The following is a 23,192-nucleotide window of genomic DNA, read 5'->3' as shown; positions in this document are numbered from 1 at the left end:
CAGTAGTTTCTTGCACAACAAAGTATTATTTCTCAATGGTAGACATAATCTTTTTGTTTCTTTCTGTTCATGACTCAATTTGTAGCTGTATAAATAGTCACAAATTAGCATGGCACATGGTGACTGAGGAAGATTTTGAAATATCAATCAATTTGAATCACTCTTATATTTGAATAAATGAAGGTCTAGACATAACATGTAAGAAAAGTAGTAGTTTACTATATTGACAAGTCAATGGACAATACTGGATGCTAGATAATATTTTATACATTTACTAACATTTATTTAATTTTCCCCAAATTAAAATTCCAGCTTTATTTAAATGCTTGATTTAAATTTTAACATTTTTTACTTAAAATTTTTGTTTTGCTTTTTAATTTTAGTATGTAATATTTATAAGTGATGGATATTTTAGAATACAATAAAAATAGCTTTTGAAAGATATATAAATTATTTTTTCAGTGCTTTCCATTATCTTCAATTTTGCTTTTGATAAAAATATATCATACATATTTTAAATACAATTAAATTTTCTTTTGCTACAAATCTTTTAATAACTGAGAATAAGTAAAAGTCAAGAATGTAATAGAAACAGAGAACAGAAAAGCACACAGTTTAGGAAAGAAAAATAAAGCAACAAAAGACTTTTTTTTGTTACAAAACCATATAAGCCAACATCAAAAGCTTCAAACATTCAATTATAAGATGAATAAGTTCCAGATCGAATGTACGTGGTGACAGTACCTAATAATACTGCATTGTGTACTTGAAATTTGCTGAGAGTAGATCTTAAGTGTTCTTACCTGCCCCCCACACACGAATGATGACTAGAAGATGAGGTATATGTTAATTAGTTTGATTGTGGTAATCATTTTACAATGTGTACATATATCAAAACATCATTTTGTTTGCCTTAAATATATACAATTTTTATTTGTCAATTATACCTCATTAAACCTGGGGAGAAGAATATAAGCCAATAAAAAAATACAGAATATATTTAATAGCTCTTTTAGCTTGATCTATGACTTTTAAATATTGAGCTATATGGTAAATGGGCCTCACTGATATTCTTATCCTAGACACTATACATTTTACGGGTGACCCTGAAAACCTACATTTTTACATAACTCTTACTTTTTGAAAATTACATGTTCCGTTCTGGATTTTCCTTTAAAAGATAGGAAGACCATCTTTTAAATATTGCTTTTCTGGGCATAGTTTCTGGGTGTAATCAAGCCAAGGGAGAGACTCTATCAAGGAGGAGGGAGGATCAACCATGACAAATGATTCCCAAAGGGCCAAATAAAATGGCTATTAAATTTAGCAGCATAGAGATTATTGCTAGTGCTTAACAAGAGTATTTTGCTGGAGTAGGAGTTAGAGGCTGGTAGTGTGGGCTTAACAGAGAATGGATATAAAGAACTGTGAATCTGAATGAGTTTTGCTTCAAACGGGGAAGAAATAAATGGGACAGTAACTTGCCAAGTAATAGGAGTAAAGATGAGAAAATAAGTAGCATGATATACAACCTATGAAAATGACCCAGTAGAGCAGGAGAAATTGGAGCTGTAGAAGAGAGAATATAGGACTGCCATTGCAGAGTCCTAGTCACATGTGAAAGGATTTGATTTTTATAGGAGTGTGGAAGTTACTCTGTGGAAACTGGTAGGACAGATGAGCATGTAGATATGAAAACTGGTGGGTAGGTTGATATCTACTGTCTTTTTCTGATTACTTCGGTGCAATAGGAAGCAAGCTATTCATCTAAGAGGAATGATAATAATTCTAATATTTCCTAGGATTGTTGAGATGAGTAAATGAATTGGTCCATGTAACAAACTTAGAACATTACGCGGCATTACCTAACATGTGGTAACTACTGTCATAGACGTTAACTCCTCCTTGTAAATATGTCTGCTATTAATTTCACCAAACTCTTTTAAAATAGTCCAATTTTCCAAATTATTCTTTAAGGACATTATTTTTAAAAACATTAAAAAATGAGAAGCATTGTATATGAGATTGCTGCTGTGATGTGAATAATACATTTTTTTTTCCCTACTCATTTCCACTCTTGCTATTTGTTTTGTTTTCCAGACTTCCATTACCTCATTTTCCTGTAACCAGTTCCCTTCCTCTTCTCATTGCAATCTTGCCTCTTCCTTAGATGCCAGTATATGGCCTAAGTATAAAGCATGTACTCCAGAAGTTTAAAACACCTGACAGAGTCATCTTATAATTAAAACCTATGTATTCTGGCATTCCAACATACAATTGGCTTCTTGAGAGTTTTTAAGGTTAATAGAAACATGAAGCAATCTTGATGCACTCCCTTTGCTTTTATATATTGTCACACTGTAAAGAACTTTGTTCATGTAAATTTTGCTGGCATTAATAAAAATGGAAATTGTGCCACACTTAATCAAAAAGAATTTTATAAACAGGATCTTCCTGGTGATGGGATGAAGTAACTAGTGTGTTACCAACATTAGCTGCTCTACTTTTCCCCTCATAGGAGGTAATGATTACAGTGGCCATGATCATGAAGCATTCTAGCAGGACCCCGTAGGTTGAATAAAAAGCCCTTGCCAGGTGTGTAATCAGCATTTTGCTTCCATGCTTCACTATCTCAGTGGGAAGACTATCAAGTGAGTGAATTTGTCATTAATCATGACTGGTGCAGAGGTGCTGACTCTGAGTTTAATGTACACATTTTTTCAATTTGACAGTTAATTTTAAATAAAATAAGAAATTAAGATTCTTCAAGGATATTTTATATTCCATTATTTTACATATGATTTCAGTATCCCCCTTTATGAGACTGTATTGAAGGCAAGCCTCCTAGATGTTTTGATAATTATCTCTGAACTCTCATCTACAAATGATTTGACAGGATAGAAAATACAGATGTTCCCTCTCACATAAGTTAAAGTATTTAGAATAACTTTACATAATAATATGAATACATTTATTAAGTTATACTTCTGGCAATTAATAAACATATACCTTCTACTTTCTAGATGATTACAAATATCTTGGGTTTTGATTTATTTCATATGCTTAAAATTTGATCATGTTAAAATTCTTATAAGATTTTACTTATCTTCCTATGCTACTTCCAATTTAAAGTCTGCTCACTCAAACTTCTCCTGACACTTGAGACCATTTAAAAATCCACCTCTTTCCTGAACTTGTGGCTTTGTTGGAGTCAAGGGGTATCCAGGCTAAGTGAGAGTCTGAACATGTTACCAGCTGCTGGCCTGAATCATTCTAATTTTTCTGCTTAGGTCATCATTACCTAAGGACAGAGAAGCTGACACAGCAGCTTCTTTCAGATTTTACTCCCTGCAGGCTTTTGTTACACTAAATGAAAATCTTAAGAAAAGGAGGCAGAGATACTACTGATAAGGTTCTGCAGTCAGAGATAAATATGTCTTTAGTGTTTATTCCTTTTGTAAATTCATATCTCTAATTATTTTGCTCTATGTGGAGTCAACAGCGTTGATTCTTGCTTCTTTGTCTCCATTTAATGTGCTACATATGCTTTTTAACTTAGAATCAATAATTATCTTACTCTTGTACTAACTTGAAACCATCTTGCTCCAAAGGAAAATTCCACTAAACCAGTTTGTAATTTTATCATCTAATGAATAGTCTAGATGCAATTAAAAGGTTCTAATTGTCTAGGAACAAAAACCAAAATACTTTTGATATAAAACATGGTTACAGTTTGAAATATAAAAAAAACTCACAGCTAAAATGAAATTACATCTATATTGTCTGATGAAGACATTCTTAGTATGAATAATAGATGTTATGTAGTATTTTTAAAACATTTCTTTCTCTTACTGCTTGTGTTAAATTTCTTATGTGTTAATCTCTATCTCTAGGTAATCTCAGATTTAGGACATCCATAACAGAGGAATACTTTTGCAAGTAGAGACACCTTATTAGTCTGCTAGGGCTGCCATGACAAAATACAATACACTAGGTTGCTTAAACAACAGAAATTTATGTTTCCACACCTCTGGAAGTTAGAAGTCCAAGATCAAGTGCTAGAAAATTTAGTTTCTCCTGAGGTTTCTCTTCTTGGCTTGCAAGATGGCCTTTTTTCTATGTACACAAACTGCTGGTATCTCCTCCTCTTCTTATAAGGACACTAATCTATTGGATTAGCACCTCACTCCTATGTCCTCGTTTAACCTTAATAACCTCCCTAAAGGCCTTGTCTCCAAATACAATCACACTGAGGGTTAGGATGATCCAGACTGAGACATTATACAGACAAAATAACTGAAGATCAGATAGGGTGTGTGAGTTATCTAAGGCCACACTCTAAGCAGTTAGTGACACACTGGGTGTAGCAGTAACGAGTATGCTAAAGCAATTAAATTGTAGGCACTTGAAGAAGGTAATAAAGATATAAAAAACAGTGATAAATCATTATGGATGTTTTGTTTGTGATACAAAGTCAAGTTCTTGTTTCTGGATTCATCTTAAGCAGTCTTACATCACCAAATTCTGCCAGAAGTTTAGTTGGCTACTGAGAGAACACACAAGAGAACAAGTGACAAGGCACTATCAGATCATAACCAAAACACAATCATTTTCTATAAATGGTGGTCAGTCATATTTCCATGATCTGCAACCACGTCTTTTTTTCATGTGGTATGCTTAATAGGTCTCTGATGACAAAGAATAGCTTTGTTACCTGTCCATAAAATATATTTGAAATCAAGATAATGAGAAATGTATAAGCCAACAAACTTCTAGAGACAAGGTTAACAGTTTTATTTCAGTGAGTCCTAACACTTTCCATATATGTTATTTGCTATGAAAATAAATGACATATCTTGAAAAATAGGACTGTTTTATTATTAGTCATATTACTTGCACCATAAAACAATTATTTATCTTGAGGTATAGTAGAATGCATTGAATACAGGGTTAGTTTGGTGAAATCGGATTGTAAAGCAAGCATTTTATATATTCAAAATTAATATTATAATTCTCTTAAATATGAAGTCACATGTTATAGTCTTCAGTATAAAGCCTTATAAAGTACTTCTTGTGCACATTAAGATTTGAGGGTTAATTAGCAAAGTTAAGAAGTAACAGAAGAAAAATCAATATGCAAGTGTATTAGTTTGCTAGGGCCCCCATAACAAAATACCAAACGTTGGGTTGCTTAAACAACAGAAGTTTATTTTTTCCAGTTCTGGAGACTAGAAATTCAAGATCAAGGCATTAGCAGGATTGGTTTCTTTGGCCTTTCTCCATGGCTTGCAGATAATTTCCTACTTCCCATGTCTCCATATGCTCTTTCCTCTGTGCTTGTGCATCCCTAAAGTCTCTGTGTCCAAGTTTGTTCTTCTTATAAGGGCGCTAGTCAGATTGGATTAGGGCCCACCCTAACTGCCTCAGTTTTTACCTCTTTGAGGACCCTATCTCTAAATATAGTCACATTCTGAAGTACTGGGGTTTAGAACCTCAATATATGAGTTTTGGGTGGACAAAATTTAGCCCATAACAGCAAGTGTCCAAACATTCAAAATATTCTGCCTTTAATATAACTGTCAAAATCTGAGTGGCAAATGAGTGTGTACATGTCTTGGTGAGAAGGATATGAAGTGCTTGGGAAGTACAGAATTCTAAAATCTTCCTGCTTGCCTGCAGGATTTAATCCATTCTCTTTTAACAGTAAGTCTCTATAACTTCAGTACATGTTAACTGATATATTTGTTGCAGAAATTAAGAGAAGTAATATACGTGAAACACATTGCAGAGGCTGGCAGACAACAAGTGCTGAATACGTGTTCATTGAATTTGAATCAATCTAAACCTTGCTTCATCAGGCTCACACACACTGTCTCTTTGATAATACTAAAGAACTTTGCTACCTGTTTGCTCTTTGATGCTTAAAAACATTTTCTATTTTGAAATAAGTAGAGATTCTCACAAAGTTGCAAAAGTAGTAGAGAAGCCCCATGTATCTATCACCCAGTTTCCCTCAATGATAATATCTTACATAACTATAGTACATTATCAAAGCCAGGAAATTAAAATTAGTATAAGTCACAGATCTTTTTCAGCTTTATACATGTACTCATTTGTGTATGTCTGTGTGTTATTATGAGTATTCCGTGCAACTTATCACATACATATATTTGTGTAACCACCACCATAATCAAGACACAGAGCTATTCTATTACCAGAAATATCCTTCTTGCTATTTTTCTCCCAATACTTTACCCAACTATTATTTTGGAAACCGTCCTGGAGGCCCCCAGGTGTTAATTTTGCTTGTGTTCTCAGAGTAAATAAAGTTTTACTACATTGCATTCTGGTTACCGTTAAAACATGTAGTCTACCTACTAGACTGACTGCAAACTCTTTGAAGCTAGAAGAGTGTCTTTTAAAGTAATGTATATTGAATGGATGCCTACTGGGATAATAAAATTTTCCAAAGATGCTTATGATAATCATATTGGTTTAAATAGTAATATACTGAACCTACAATTTTAAAAATACTATTTCTTCATCTCAATAGACACAGAAAAGGCTTTTGATAAAACTCAACACCCATTTAGAGGGAACTTACCTCAACATAACAGAGGCCATACATGACAAACCCACAGCGAACATCATTCCCAGTGATGAGCTGAAAACATTCCCTGTAAGATCAGAAGTAAGACAAGGATATCCCCTGTCATCACTTTTATTCAACATGGCAATGTTGAATAAAAGTCCTAGTCATGGCAATCAGAGAAGAAAAAGAAATAAAAGGAATCCAAATTTGAAAAGAAGTAAAACTGTCACTGTTTGCAGATGACATGATACTCTACATAGAAAATACTAAAGATGCTGCCAGAAAACTACTAGAGTTCATCAATGAATTTGGTAAAGCTGCAGGATACAAAATTAATATACAGAAACCTATTGCATTCCTATACACTAATAATGAAAGATCAGAAAGAAATTAAGGAAACAATACCATTTACCATTGCATCAAAAAGAATAAAATATCTAGAAATAAACCTAACTAAGGAGACAAAAGACCTGTACTCTGAAAACTGTAAGATGCTGATGAAAGAAATTGAAGATGACACAAATAGATGGAAAGATAGACCATGTTCTTGGTTTGGAAGAATCAATATTTTCAAAATGACTATACTACCCAAGGGAATCTGCAAATTCAATGCAATCTGTATCAAATTACAATGGCAGTTTTCAAAGAACTAGAACAAAAAATTAAAAAATTTGTATAGAAACACAAAAGTCCCTGAATAGCCAAAGAAATCCTGAGAAAGAAAAACAGAGCTGGAGGAATCAGGCTCCCTGACTTCAGACTATACTACAAGGCTACTGTCAACAAAACAGTATGGTACTGGTGCAAGGACAGAAATATAGATCAGTGGAACAGGATAGAAAGCCCAGAAATAAATCCATGCACCTATGTTCAAAGAGTCTATGACAAAGGAGGCAAGAATATACAATGGAGAAAAGACAGTCTCTTCAATAAGTAGTGCTGGGAAAACTGGACAGCTGCATGTAAAAGAGTGAAATTAGAACATTCCTTAACACCATACCCAAAAATAAGCTCAAAATGGATTAAAGACCTAAATGTAAGGCTGGACACTACAAAACTCCTAGAGGAAAACATAGGCAGAACACTCTTTGACATAAATTGCAGCAATATCTTCTTTGATCCACCCTCTTAGAGTAATAAAAATACAAGCAAAAATAAACAAATGGGACCTAATTAAACTTAAACGCTTCCACATAGCAAAGAAAACCATAAACAAACTGAAAAGACAACCCAGAGAATGGGAGAAAATATTTGCAAGCAATATGACCAATAATGGATTAATCTCCAAAATATACAAGCAACTCATGCAACTCTATATCAAAAAAACAAACAACCTAATCAGAAAATGGGCAGAAGATCAAAATAGATGTTTCTCCAAAGAAGACATACAGATGGCCCAAAAGCACATGAACAGATGCTCAACATCACTAATTATCAGAGAAATGCCAATCAAAACTACAATGAGGTATCACCTCACACCGGTCTGAATGGCCATCATCAAAAGGTCTACAAACAATAAATACTGGAGAGGGTGTGGATGAAAGGGAACCCTCTTACACTGTTGGTGGGTATGTAAATTGGTACAACTGCTATGGAGAACAGTATGGAGGTTCCTTAAAAAACTGAAAATGGAACTAACATATGATCCAACAATCCCACTCCTGGGCATATATCTGGAGAAAACCATAATTCAAAAAGATACATGCACCCCAGTGTTCATGGGAGCAATCTTTACAATAGCCAAGACATGGAAGGAAACTAAATGTCCATCAACAGAGGAATGGATAAAGAAGATGTGGTACATATATACAATGGAATATTACTCACCCATAAAAAGGAATGAAATAATGCCATTCAGTAATGCCATAATGGCACTGATGGCATAATAATGCCATCAATGCAGCAGCTTGGATGGACTTAGAGATTATCATACTAAGTGAAGTAAGTCAGACAGAGAAAGACAAATATCATGATATCACTCATATGTGGAATTTAATTTTAAAAATGATATAAATGAACTTATTTACAAAACAGAAACAGACTTACAGATATCGAAAACAAACTTATGGTTACCAAAGGGGAAATGTGGGAAGGAGGGATAAATCAAGAATTTGGGATTAACATTCACACACTGCTATATATAAGATAGATAACCAAGAAGGACCTACTGTATAGCACAGGGAACTTTACTCAATATTCTATGATAACCTATATGAGAAAAGAATCTGGAAAAGAATGAATATATATATATCTATATCTATAACTGAATCACTTTGCTGTACACCTGAAACTAACACAACATTGTAAATCACCTATACTCCAATAAAATGAAAATAAAATAAAAATACTATTTCTGTGCTACAAGTAGGTTGACTAATGTACACATTCTTTGGCCCCAATTTTCACACACATTTATTATGCGAGCTAGTACAAATAACAAACAAGTGATTAAAAATATAACTGATAATGGTTTAGTTTTGCTGCTGAAGATGCCATAATCATCTGAATTACTATCCAGAGAGTCATTTTTCAATAAAGAGAACTACAAATTGCTTAAGTGGCTATGGTGTTCATCAGCTGGTAAACCTGGCAGGTGGGTGACTATCCCAAAATTCCTAGTAGTAAAGAAATCTCTAATTAGATATCACAAATTCCTAGTAGTGTTTTCACAGCAATCCAGCATAAACTGAATTGCAAGACCACTGCCCCAGATATCTCCAAACAACCTACAAACTTCACATGTATTTTATTTTACCAACAAAGAAGATGCACAAAAGGAAATCAAATTCTGTCATTATTATTTAAATTTCTTTGTGAATATAGATCACCTGATTTCAATGTGTTGAATAATTTCCCATCTTCCTGAAAACAAAGAATGCATTTACATAGTTTAGTTTACATTATTACCTTTACTGAATATTTTGTAGGTAATTTTACTTAAAACACCAAGTATAAACAAATGACCGATACCAGAAATTGAGTGATACATTTAGTTTTTGAAATAATGATTTAAAATGGAATTAATTTCTTAGTTTCAAGTTACCACAACACCTCAGAGTACTGTACTCCTGGAAAAATATACTTTGCACATGCTCTGTTATTTTTCTCAAACACACATATTTTAGATATTGAAAATTATTTTGCAGTATTAAACATTGTAAGAAATAGAAAATATCAATCTAAAAGACAATTTTAAAATATAGAAAACAAACATGTTAAGCACATTTTAAAATTTTTGTACAGTATATATCAACATACATTAGTTAAAATTATTTAGAGCGTGAATCAATTAAGTGAAAACTCAAAAAGACAATTGCTAAGGAAGAATTTTTATCTTTGTAGACAATTTATTACTTAAATCACTCTTTTTTATTGCCCATTTCATGGCCTTTAGTAAATTCACATTTCAATTCTTCAATATGTTAGTACAGAGCACTGGCTTTGTAACGTGAAAATAAGTAAAGATGCTTTGAGGAAAGAAAAAAATTAACTTATATTTCATTACACCCTCTAACTTTAATTCTTCACTCAACAAATATTTAAGAATATATGAAAAAAAACCCTACTATTAGGTGCTGGAGTTACATGATTAAAAACATACTCTTTTTCCCCAAGTAGCTCACTCCCTACTGTTGTGAACTAATGGAGGCCTTTGCAGAAACAATTTCAAGACAATGTGTGTAGAACTAATTTGGATACTTGTACAATGTGCAATGTTGTAATAAATTTTACTTGAACAAACATTATAAGCATTCAAATACATGGGTACAATGTTGGCTTTAAATTATTATCTCTAAAAAATAAAAAAAATAGTGAAAAGTGTCTTTTATATTTATCCACAGATTTACTGTTTCTAGTGTCTTTTTCTTTTTTTTGGATAGCTACAATTTTCCACATGTTGTCATTTTTTTTCTGACTAAAGAACACCCTTTAATATTTCTGATAGTGCAGGTTTGCCCATAAATTCAGCACAAAGAGGAAAATCAGTAAAAAAGAATGAAATATTAATCTATAAGCAATCATCATTTTAACTGAATGTGGTAAGAGGTTTTTTTAATTGTAAAAAAATTATAAAAAGTATCATGAGATCTACCCTTAACAAATTTTTAAGTGTTCAGTATTGTTAAGCACAATGATGTACAGCAGATTTCTAGAATTTTTTCATCTTTCATGACTGAAACTCTATACTTATTGAACATTAACTTCAAATTTCCCTCTCCCCCCAGCAACCACCATTCTGCTCTGTTTCTATGAGTTATTTTGGATACAACTTATAAGTAGAATCATTCAGTATTTATCCTTCTGTGACTGGCTTATTTCACTTAACATAATGTCCTCAAGGTTCATCCACGTTGTAGTGTATGACAGCTTTTCCTTCTTTTTTATGGCTGAATAATATTCCATTGTGTGTGTGTGTGTGTGTGTGTGTGTGTGTGTGTGTGTGTGTGTGTGTGTAATCCGGAGGGACATTTAACTGTTGCCACCTCTTGGCTATTGTGAATAACAATAAACATGGAAGTGCAGATATCTCTTGGCTATCCTGATTTCAATTCTTTTGGATAAATACCCATAAGTGGGGTTTTTGGATCACATTCTATTTTTAATTTTAACAGTGGAAACTTCATACTGTTTTCCATAACGACTTTACAATTTTGCACTCCCACCAACAGTATACAAGGGTTCCAATCTTTCCACATCCTATGATACTTGTTATTTTCTGTTTTGTTGTTGTTGTTGTTGTTAATGGCCATCCTAACAGGTGTGAGGTGACACCTCATTGTGGTTTTGATATGCATTTCCCTGATGATTAGTGCTGTTGAGTATATTTTCATATACCGGTGTCCATTTGTATGTCTTCTTTGGAGAAATGCCTATTTAAGTCCTTTGACCATTTTTTAATTGGGTTATTTGGGTTTTTTTGCTATTGAGTTGTAGGAGTTCCTTATATATGTTGGATACTAACACCTTTACAGATGTATGGTTTGCAAATAATAAGAGATTTTAAAAGTATGGTTAAAAAGAAACAAACCAAAAAACTTGGATTTAGTTTGTGACATCAGATAAGAATTTTGAGATTTTAACTTTTCGTATTTTCCCCTTCAGAAGTAAACATTCAATTTAAGTGTTTTGGGTCATGATTCATACTACCATCCCAGCTCCATTATCAATGTCATATAGTTTCAGGTGACCATAGGCAAAAACTTAACTATCCGGCTTGCTTCTGTATACCCTGTACTGATAATATTTCACCATAGAAGAAAAAGAATAAAAGAGTACCTTAACTTTGCCTTCATCTTAGGACAATGAACAATTCTATATAACACCCTGAGGGTTATATGGTTTCCTAAGGGTCTGTGGTCTAAAGCCATTATGCTGTACTGTTGTATCAATTAAGAATCCTTGAGTTGAGTAAACAAAGTAAACTCCACTTAGCAAGAGCTTTTTATTGGAATCACCTGAAAGAACACGGTGCTGTTCATAAGTCAAAAGAGAAGCTTAGCAATCAGGCCCCAGGAAAAACAGGAGACAACTTCTGAGTATCTGTATTATCTTAGAAAATACTCCATAATGTAGAGTTTATTCAATAGAGTACTTTATTAGTTGATAATTGGAAATTGATAAAAGATTTTCTTTTTAAGGTAATATGTTGTGGTCATCTTGAAACACAAAATGAATAAAGGAATGAATCAGCTGTAACTAATCTAGATTCTTTCCCAAGAGGCAAATTGTTAAGGAGACAGTCTGATTGTTTTAGGTTGTTTCATGTCTCATTCTTCACTGACTGCCCAAGAAGGTTGTATACAAAGAAAGAGAGAATTCCCCAAAGGAAACATTTGACCTTTAGAAAATTAGTAGATATTACTGGTAGGGGGAAAATGGATTTATGGTCAACGATTTTAAGACATAGTGGTTTAGGCAAACATGTTTTTTTAATAGCATCTCAGGACATTTATGTATATTTATTAATACATTCATATAATTGGCTGCTCTGATTGTCCATTGGAGCACATTTTGAGAAAGACTCCATTAGGAAAAAAAGGAAAATAAGAGGAAAGAAAAGGGTCCCTTTCATTGAGCCCTTCTACTTTTACTATGTGAAACGATTTTAACTGAAACTTGGATAAGAGGAAGAGGTGAGTCACAGTCATTCAGAGAATATTTGAGTGTGCATTAGAATCACCTGGACAGCTGGTTAAGGCACAGATTTTTGGACACCATTCACAGAGTTTCTGATTCAGGAAAACTGGTGGGGTGACACAAGAATTTACAACCCTAAGAGAAATAAACCAGACAGAGAAAGACAAATACTGCATGGTATCACTTACCATGTAGAATATTAAAAAATAATAATCAACCTCATAGAAACAGAGAGTAGAAAGTGGTTGTCAGGGGCTGAGGGTGGAGGGGAAAATATGGAAAAATCGATAAAAAGGTACAAATTTTCAGCTATAGTATGATTTTTTTAAAAAAATTTGCATCTCTAACGAGTTCCTAGGTGATGTTGATAATGCTGGTCCAGGAATCACTTTAGAAAACCGCTGCTTTAATAATTTCAGGAATCAGAAAGTGAACCTAATTGTTTAAATCTTTCAATGTGTTGTATAACACAGATCAGACTGTTGGAGATTATGGTTTAACGGAGAGTTCATTGTGTAAGTCCTTTAAATTACGTTTTTAGAAAACTGAATTACCTGGCAATGTAAAACAGTCTGAAGGCAAGGTGGACTCATGCATTCTCAGTTTGCTATGCTTGCTTTAGGTCTAAAATTAACCTATTTTAGGGATACCTTATAAAATTTTTCATAATGATGCAAGCCATCCCTGGAATGGGCCTTAACTCAACCTAGTTCCCTAGTAGAAACTATTGGGTGCTTCAGGAATCAGTAAAGTCCTGGAAGGATTGAAAGAAGAGAAGAAATAAATGCACTTAAAGAAAAGAAAAAATAAATTAATACACTTAAACAAAATGTCACATTACTCCATGAAATGAAGAAAAGATTTAAATTCATTCTCCATAAGTACAGGAAATGATAAATAGGCACTAGAAAAAGTGATACATTTCAGAAACTGCCCACTGTGATACGTTATATGTTGAGCTCTTTAAAGGATCACACTATGATATATAAGCAAGCATTTTATTTCCTTGGGACATATTGCGTTTATTGACAATTCAACTGTCATTTCACATTTTTCAAGGATTGATACAGTATTTCACCATGTCAATTTAATTACATGAAAAAAAGATATCTGGTGCTTATAAACTGGTCAGGTAAAATTCACCACTCTAATAGAAATAAATAACCAAATTAGACCCACAAAAAGTCACTTTGTTATGGACTGAATTGTGTCCCCTCAAAATTTATAGTTTGAAACACTAATCCCCAATGTGATGGTATTTGGAGATAGGGTGTTTAAGGACGTAATTAAGGTTAAAAGAGGACATAAGGGTAGGGCTCTAATCCAACTGGACTGATGTCCTTACAAGAAGAAGAGACCCCAGAAGTGCACACACACAGAGAAAAAGGTCATGCAGGGGCACAAAGAAAAGGAGTCATCTGTAAGCCAAGGAAAGAGGCTTCAGGAAAAACCAACCTTTTTGGCACCTTGATCTTGTACTTCACAGCCTCCAGACTGTGAGAAAATAAATTTCTGTTGTTTAAGCCACCTAGTCTGTTGTATTCTGTTAGCAACTCTACACAGCTAACACATTCTTCTTAGTCCTGTTGAATACGTCATATCAGATTTGTCAAACACACACACACACACACACACACACACACACACACTGCAAAGGATTTGACAGTCAAATGAATTTGTGAAACCCTAGGTTAAATAGAGTCAAACAATTCTCTTTACTGCAAGATTTCCCATACCTATAGTATTCTAATAGGTATTATGAATCTGAAGTGAGGGCTAGTCAATGCAACATTTTCCAATTTACTAGACCCTGAAACTTTTTTTTTTTCTTTTTTGCCTTTTTTATTGTCTTTTGTTTATTCATTTGAGGACTATATTGTGGGAATACTATAGACAAATATTACCCTATGTAATTTAAATTAATTAATGACATTTCATTGTTTTGACTAGTGTTTATCCTTTTTATTGACTCAAATAATATTTAATCTCTTCATTTTTGTATTAGAATTTCACGTCACTATTTGGGTTATTATTCTGGGTCCTTGTATTAGACAGGGTTCTCCAGCGAAACAGAACTAATGGGATGTGTGTACACAAATGCACATACTCAGAGGTGGGGAAAGACAGAGACAGAGAGATTTATTTTAAGGAATTGGCTCATAAGATTGTGAGAGCTGACAAGTCCAGAATTTGCAGGGCAGGCCCCAGGCTTGAGACCCAGGAAAAAGTTAATGTTGCATTCTGCAGTTGAAAGGCTGTCTGGAGGTTAAGGCCTTCAACTGATTGGAGGTTAAGGTTAAGGCCTTCAACTATAATGGCTCACCCACATTAGAAAAGGTAATCTGCTATATTTAAAGTCAATTGATTAAAATGTTAATTACATCTAAAAAAAAATCTACAGGAACTTCCCTGGGGGTCTAGTGGTTAAGACTCTGCACTTTCACTGATGGGGGCACGGGTTCGACCCCTGGTCGGGAAACTAAGATCTCACATGACGCGCGGCGTGGCCTAAAAATAAATAAGTAAGTAAGTAAATAAAATCTACATAGCGACACCTAGACTAGTGTTGTACTAGGAAACAGGGTGCCATGGCCCAGCCAAGCTGACACATTAAAATAACCGTCATACTCCCCCAAACATCTAACCTCTGACTAGCTTTTACCACATTTTACCCCTTTTAAAATCACAGTCTTCAAGCTTCATCTTCCATCTCTTTCCTGATACTTGAGCGGCAGACATCACAAATATCTTGGCAGAGCTTTTTAAACTCTGTGTCAAAAAGCTGTGTGCAGCTGATGTGGGTTTCCTTATAATGTTGCTATCAGCAAGTGACAGTGGGAGAGAGAAACTGCTGCTGCTTTCCTGGTTTATAGCCTTCTTCAGTTATAGACTCTGAGATAGCTGTAGGGCCACATAACTAATTTTGTGTTCCTCTAACATTTTAGGAATCTGTTTATCTCTCACTTATTGTCCTTTTCTGTAACTACTGTTCTTTACTTTCTTTCTGGTTCTCAGAAATGAGAAGGATCATGAAATTTTTTAATCTACATCTTCTTATAAGTCTCTTCTAAGCAGAACCCCAGAATCTCTCATTTTAAATGTGTTTTTCCCAAAAAAGAGATATAATGCAATTTGCTTACTGATCACCTTAACTTTTTGGTTTGTTTACTCCATTATTTTATTTATAAAATGTATTATCACTTACTATAGTAAGTGGTCACATTTAATCTATAAACCTTTCTATACTTAAGTTCATTTTTCATGGTTGCACATAATTATTAACTATTTTGAAACCTACTTTTTTCCTGTTCTAAGTGCAAGAATAATTTCACTTTGTACTTCAAAGACATCAAGCCATTCACATGAGGTACCTTTTCTATCTCCATCTCCTTGTCTTTATATCTGTCTTCCCATTTTTGTGTATGGTCTTAAGGAAAAATATACTTCTGTCCTGTGAAACTAAACTACTTGGTATTCCATAAACATTTACTGGTTGGATAAATGGATTTTTCTGATTTTTTATAACATACTATCTCATATGAAATATTTCTATTCCATTCTATTCTATCCATTCATCTATCTTTTTTAATAAAACATTTTTGTTCTGGTAAAATATACATAACAAAATTTCCCATCTTAACCATTTTAAAATGTACAGTTCATTGATATTAAATGCACTGATATTGTTATGCCGCCATCACTCCTCTCCATATCTAGAAATCTTTTCAGATTACAAAACTGAAACTCTATACTTTTAAAAACGAACTTCCCATTCTTCCCTCTCCTTTATGCCTGGCAACTATCATTCTACTTCTTGTGTCTATGAATTTGACTACTTTGGGAGAGATATAATGTAAGTGGAATCAGTATTTGTCTTTTTGTGACTGGATTGTCTCACTTAGCATTATGTCCTCAGAATTCAATCTATTCATTTCTTTGGCAAAGTTCTTTCTCTTCTATTGCCTACATATTTCTCATATTTCTTTTCTCTTCTTTATGCTCTCAACTTATGCCTTTTTAAATTCTCTGCATCTTTTTTCCTGACTCAATGAAATAGCCTCCAGATAATCTTCCCATAATATCCTGGCCATGCCTAATCCATTATCCACTGCTGTCATAATAGGTTATCATTATTACTATTATAATTATTATTATTATATTTCAGATTACAAATCTAACCAAATTACTCTTTGCTTAAAATATTATACTCTAGCCTAATTGTCTAAATGTGGGCCACATTTCCTATAGCTACCTGCCATGGAGCTAGGGGCAGGGCATTGTAGATACTATGTGAAATGTCAAAATTCACTGAAATTTACCTGCTTCTTTTTTTCAATCAAGCACTCTGATGGACAGAGCAAGTGCTGAACTAGACTCCCTAGTTCTAAAATAATCAAATCTAGGAGTTCTTGCCAGTTCAATGGAGCAATTGATTCCTGGAATTTCCTACTATACCATCTTCCATGACATCACTTGGTGATTTTTTTAAAAGTATAAATTACGTTGGGAAGTATTCATTATGTTTCTGATGAAATTCTGAAGAATTATGCATTCATTTATGTTTTCTAAAATCAAACTAATTCCTTTTCTCACCCATCCAACTTTCTGAAACTCACATATATCCCACGGCTTACTTGTTTTCGTCTCTGATTTTCATCATAAAAATGAAACTAAACGAATTTGAAACTAGAAATGTCATTTTATCACTTTTTTCCACTCTTGTTATGTTTGATATATTCTTAGATTTCTTTTTTATCTACTAATTTCTGTTACCATTGAATGACACAAAGGTGATAAAATTAAAAGAAAAATAACTGCTGGATAAATGAATGAAAAAGTAAATAAATAAGAAGAGTCATTGGGCTTCCCTGGTGGCGCAGTGGTTGAGAGTCTGCCTGCCAATGCAGGGGACACGGGTTCGGGTCCTGGTCTGGGAGGATCCCACATGCCGCGGAGCAGCTAGGCCCGTGAGCCACAACTACTGAGCCTGTGCGTCTGGAGCCTGTGCTCCTCAACGGGAGAGGCCGCGATGGTGAGAGGCCAGCGCACCACGATGAAGAGTGGCCCCCGCTTGCCACGGCTGGAGGGAGCCCTCTCACAGAGGCGAAGACCCAACACAGCCAAAAATAAATAAATAAATAAATAAAATTAAAAAAAAAAAAAAGAAAACACAGGGATAAATTTAAAAAAAAAAAAAAAAAAGGAAGAGTCATTTAGGGACCTAAGGATAGATAGAAGAACCAATTTTTAATTTCTGATGTAAAACAACAGTAATTAAACCACTTAATCACCTTAAAAATGCTTTATAAAAGAGTAATGAAAATAAACATATATATGAACATCTTAGCATAAAATTATTTATGGTTATGATTCTTCTTACAAAGTAGTACAGAGCAGCTCAGTACTGAAATGCTGCCAAATCAGTTTCTTGATAGTTTTACAAAGAAATCAGAAGCTATGCTACTAAAACAAAACAAAACAAACAACAATAAAATTGGAGTGTTTGCAAAAACAGCAATGATGCCTTTGTTTATAACATTGATATACACTGAGAAACTGCAGACAAAGAGTTCAGTAAGATTTAGAAAAGGATACTGATGAAACAACCAGTGATGCAGATGTAGAACTGAGAGGTGATGATGTCTACCAAGGTAATGAGGGCAATTTAAGTGAGTGTGTTTGGGCGAGCTCTCCTGCACTAGTAGTGCTGATCTGCAGCTGAGTGAACAAATAGTTTGGCATAGAACGAATGAAGGTTACCACACTGTTCTCTCTTTTACATAAGAGACAAAATATTTCCTACGTACTATTAAGCATTTTATAACTCGAGTGTGAAAAAGAAGATAAGTAATCAGAGCCAGAAGCAGTATCAGTTCTTATAGTTCATGAAACAAAAAGAAAAGATCTATAGAAAATGCATACACTGCTATGTAAATCATAAAAAAATAGCCATCTGACTCAAACTTGGTAATACAGCTAGGGATCTCATATTGGAACAAAAGGTATATTGCCCATTTTCAGCTTCCTGCCAAGTTATAAATTTATCCCTTGGGTTACTAGAATTGTTAGAAAACTAACTTTTTCTATACTTTCATTATTCTATACTATGGGTCTATAGGAGAATATTTCTTCTTGAAGTAAGTGATTACATGTCTTTCATGATTAGATTATTTGTCAGTATAATACATTAATCTCAAAAGCAGCAATTTCAGAGAAAATATTTAAAAGAAATTAGAAGTTTTGCTAGTTAAGAGAAACATAGGAACTGTAATAAAGAACTGCTGGTGGGTATACAGAAATGACATTAATATTATGTTGTTTGGTTCATTATTTTGATCTTATTTTTAAAATCCACAAAGTGTAATCTGTAATTTAAAACCAAATGCAAGAGTAAGAGTATGAAATTGGCCAATTTACAATTTTTACCATCTGAACATATTCAATTGAAAATATTCCTCAATTATATATATATATATATATATATATATATATATATACACACACACACACACATAATATCTTATTTACTCTACAGTATATGAGCTATGACCAAGAAAGAAAATGATAATTTCATATAATATAATTTCGAATTAACCATTTGACAAGTGTTTTGGAGCATCCACAATTGTTAGTGTTGGACTAGACTCTTGAGTTACTGTGTGATTTGTTAATCACTCACCACACGAAAAGTTCTTTCGAGAAATCTTCATAGCAAGAACCAGTTTTCAGCAATCTATTTGATTTCCCACCCAGCACATTTAGCATAATGATATTTAACCATCTTATTGTACACCTGAGACTCTCAAGTGTCCTCAGATTATCAGAAGAAAGAAGTGAGTGAAAAGAACACTACCAACATTATATATTTATCATTAGTAAAACTATGTATTAGGTTTATTGGATTATTAATAGGATTATTCAAAATTCCATAAAACACCATGGGACTTATCTTGTTCTGTCTTATAATTATTTCCGTTAAAGAGGAAGTATGAAACTCAGCACAACCTAGTGTGGTGTATGTTGGAGTACTCTGATTTCAAATCGTATGGTGAGAGGTAGAAGAGTAGTCTCTTTGCTCCTTCATACTCCTCCTGGTTAAATAATGTATGTTCATGAGAGATACTTAATTTAGAGGAAGACAGAATTAATACTAAAATTGACTTTTTTTTTTTTACTTCCTATAACAGTATTGGCTAACAGATTATTTTAAAAGGTCACTGGGATAATTTTTGAATATCATATTTTTAAAAACATACTGAATAAAACCTGCAGATAAATCTGGTTAATCCAATTATACTATAAAAAGTTATTCCTAAATGGCCAATTATCATATAAGTACATCTTTTTAGATGTTTAATTATATATTAATTCTGGACCAATTATTTTGTATTATTATATACTCTTTTCATTAAATTAATAAGAATTATTCAGTTATGATGTCTAATGATTAATTACTTATGCTTTTTACATTTTAAAATTAGTCAATTATTAATAAAAATCAAACGCCAGAGCCAGGTACATATACACAGCTTTATCAAAGAATACTCTGTCCTCTATCATATCCCTAATTTTGAAAATAATAGCTTTAACTACTCGTATTTATTATTATAAATTATAAGAAGTAGCATTATTTTATGTTTCCATAAGCTATAAAATGAATAAATTAATCACATCATATATATTCCTAAACTTGACTTATATTGCTAATATATCTTATAAAATATACTGTATATTTTTTCTCAGTGTTTTCTACAGTAGTCCACAAGACACATAATAAGACACTTATTTGAAAAATGAAAAATGAAGTTGTACTTATATTGGGAGGAAAAATCTGAGTGATCTTTTCTTAGTCCATTGGATTGAAGGAGATTGAAAAAGGTTGTAACAGATGATAGCCTCCCCTTGCACTTCATGTTGGTTTTCTGAAATGAAATCTACTACTTTCCCTCTGAAACTTATTCACAGTTGGCTGAGTCTGGGACCCTGGGGTATGCTAAGTTCAATGCTGCAGGGTGGTCTCAGGATGCTGCTTATAATTCAATGATGTTGTCTATAATGAAATACTTTATGAGAAAAAGTAAATGGTTTTGGTCCTGTCCTTTGCTGGTGATATTAATCAGAATGGTCAGCAAAGTTACATACCCATATGAAAATCTGAGTTTGGCCAAAAACGTGTCAGCTGAATGATGGGTTATTAGACAAGGAGCAAGCTTTTTTCCACTTACTGTAAAAGCAGTAAAATTCCTCAAGCTCAGTGTTCCTCTCTTGCAATGCAGTTTACTGCGTGGGCAAGTTTTCATCTCAGCTCACTTGTGTCATTCTCCTACTCACTCTCTGTAGGTCTTGGAAGGCACAGGAAACTGCTCTATTTACTGTGTTTTTCCATAAATAATAAAGTCCTTTACCTCTGACCCAGGAATCTTTTTTTTTTTATAATTGCTTTATAAAAAAAGCAATTATATAATTGCTTTACAATGATATGTTAGTTTCTGCTTTATAACAAGTGAATCAGCTATACATATACATATATCCCCATATCTCGTCCCTCTTGCGTATGCCTCCCTCCCACCCTCCCTATCCCACCCCTCTAGGTTGACCCAGGAATCTTGTATCTTCTACCACTATCTATGAAACAGTAGTAGGTAACTTGTTAGATTGGCATGTGGTAAAATCCCAGGTCTTTCCCAGTTCTTGACAGTTTCCTGGTATAATGGAGTATCTTCCAGTTCAGCCTGAATAATGGCCACAAGGGGTGAACATGAAATAAAACTTCCTGCATTAAGATGCATTAAACTTCCAGTTTAACAACCAGGACTAAGAAACAAGACCACCTACATTAGCAATGACAACTATTTGCTCCAGAAAATTTTTACTCAGATAACCTATGTAATCCAGTAAATAATTTCATTGCGTGTGTCAACAATTTTCCAAAATTGACTGCTTATATTAGCCTGCTTCTCAGGGCACTAGTTCCCTCAAATGAGGAAAGCATTTTCTTATTAAACAACTCTTTACTTATCCAAATTTGCTTCAAGATCCTCCAACCTGAAACTTACACAGTTTGCCCAATTGAGTTCAGATTTTCCACAGTGAAACACCCACCATAAACTACTCAAACCTAGACCCTAAGTCTCCATAAAATTCTCAACCTTCTCTTGTTGAGACACTATTAAGACTCTATCGAGTTGGTCCTCTTCCTTCATGCAGGAGGTAGTAAACTTGGATCTGTATGATTCATCAGGTTATTAGAGAGAGAATGTGTGTGTGTGTGTGTGTGTGTGTGTGTGTATGTGTGTGTGTATGTGTAGGAGTTCTGGGGCTAACAGTATTAATGGTTACTTTCAGATATCTTTACTTCTACTAAGCTTCAAAACAACTCTATTAGGTTCCATTTTTTTTAATCTTTTGGGTTTTCTTTATCTACTTCACCAAATAATTAGCATCCATATTTTTAATTGCTTGCAATATTGCCAAATGATATTAAATTTCTCTGAATTATCTTCAGTGTGTTACATGAAAGTGCACATTAACCACAAGCTAAACAATGTGAAGAAATGATGGATTGCTAGTACAGTGTCAATGAAGCACTTGTGTCAAATGATTATTTGGCATCATATAAAATAAATATATAAATTAATTCACTGAACGATTTGTTTTTTCCATTAAACTAATATTATACGATTATGAAATTTTAAAAATCACTGAATAAACTACTTCCAGAAGAAATTATTTGTCCACCAAGAGCTTAGTTTGTTTCATTTATATCAACTATTATCTACAGAATTCAAGGAGAATGTATCTGCAGGATTCTGGCTTTCCTCCACTTCATATTTGGCAATATGAAAAAGCTGTAAAAGCCAGCAATGAAGAACTACATGATTGATTTAATATTATATATTTCAAATTACCAAGTCTTAATTTTTTCAGAGTTGTCATATTATAAAAAATCTACCTGGCAATTTATCTTTTTTTGGAAGTCAGTGATTGTAGGAGGATGATTTCATTATTTTTACCAATGTGCAATCAAATGCATGGTCTCTCCATGTAAATTCTCTAGATCAGATTTTTCTTTACAGTAGTCAAGCTTGCTTTAACAAAAATAATGTGGTTATAGCTCTTTCTCTAAGTATGCTAAGCTTTGATTATAGGCTGCAGCAGAAATGGCTTTTACTACTACAGAAAAATGTGTAAATACAATCTGGAAGGTCAATAACTTGAAACAGGGAATATATCTGCTACCTTTCAGCTAAGAAGACTTAAGAAGACATTCAGATAAGTTAGATTAAATTAAAATGTGTTCATCCCCAATTTTAATGTATATTTAATAATGAATAAAGATGACATTTTTTGTTGTTGATGGGAGGGAATAAAAGGCAGTAAAAAGACCTTCAATAATCTTTCCACTTTGTAAAACAATACCAACTCTGTCATCCCAGGCCTAAGCTTATTTAGTAATAATTAT

Source organism: Balaenoptera musculus, chromosome 7, assembly GCF_009873245.2.
Source record: "Balaenoptera musculus isolate JJ_BM4_2016_0621 chromosome 7, mBalMus1.pri.v3, whole genome shotgun sequence".
Classification (NCBI taxonomy): domain Eukaryota; kingdom Metazoa; phylum Chordata; class Mammalia; order Artiodactyla; family Balaenopteridae; genus Balaenoptera; species Balaenoptera musculus.
This window is presented reverse-complemented; position numbering follows the sequence as displayed.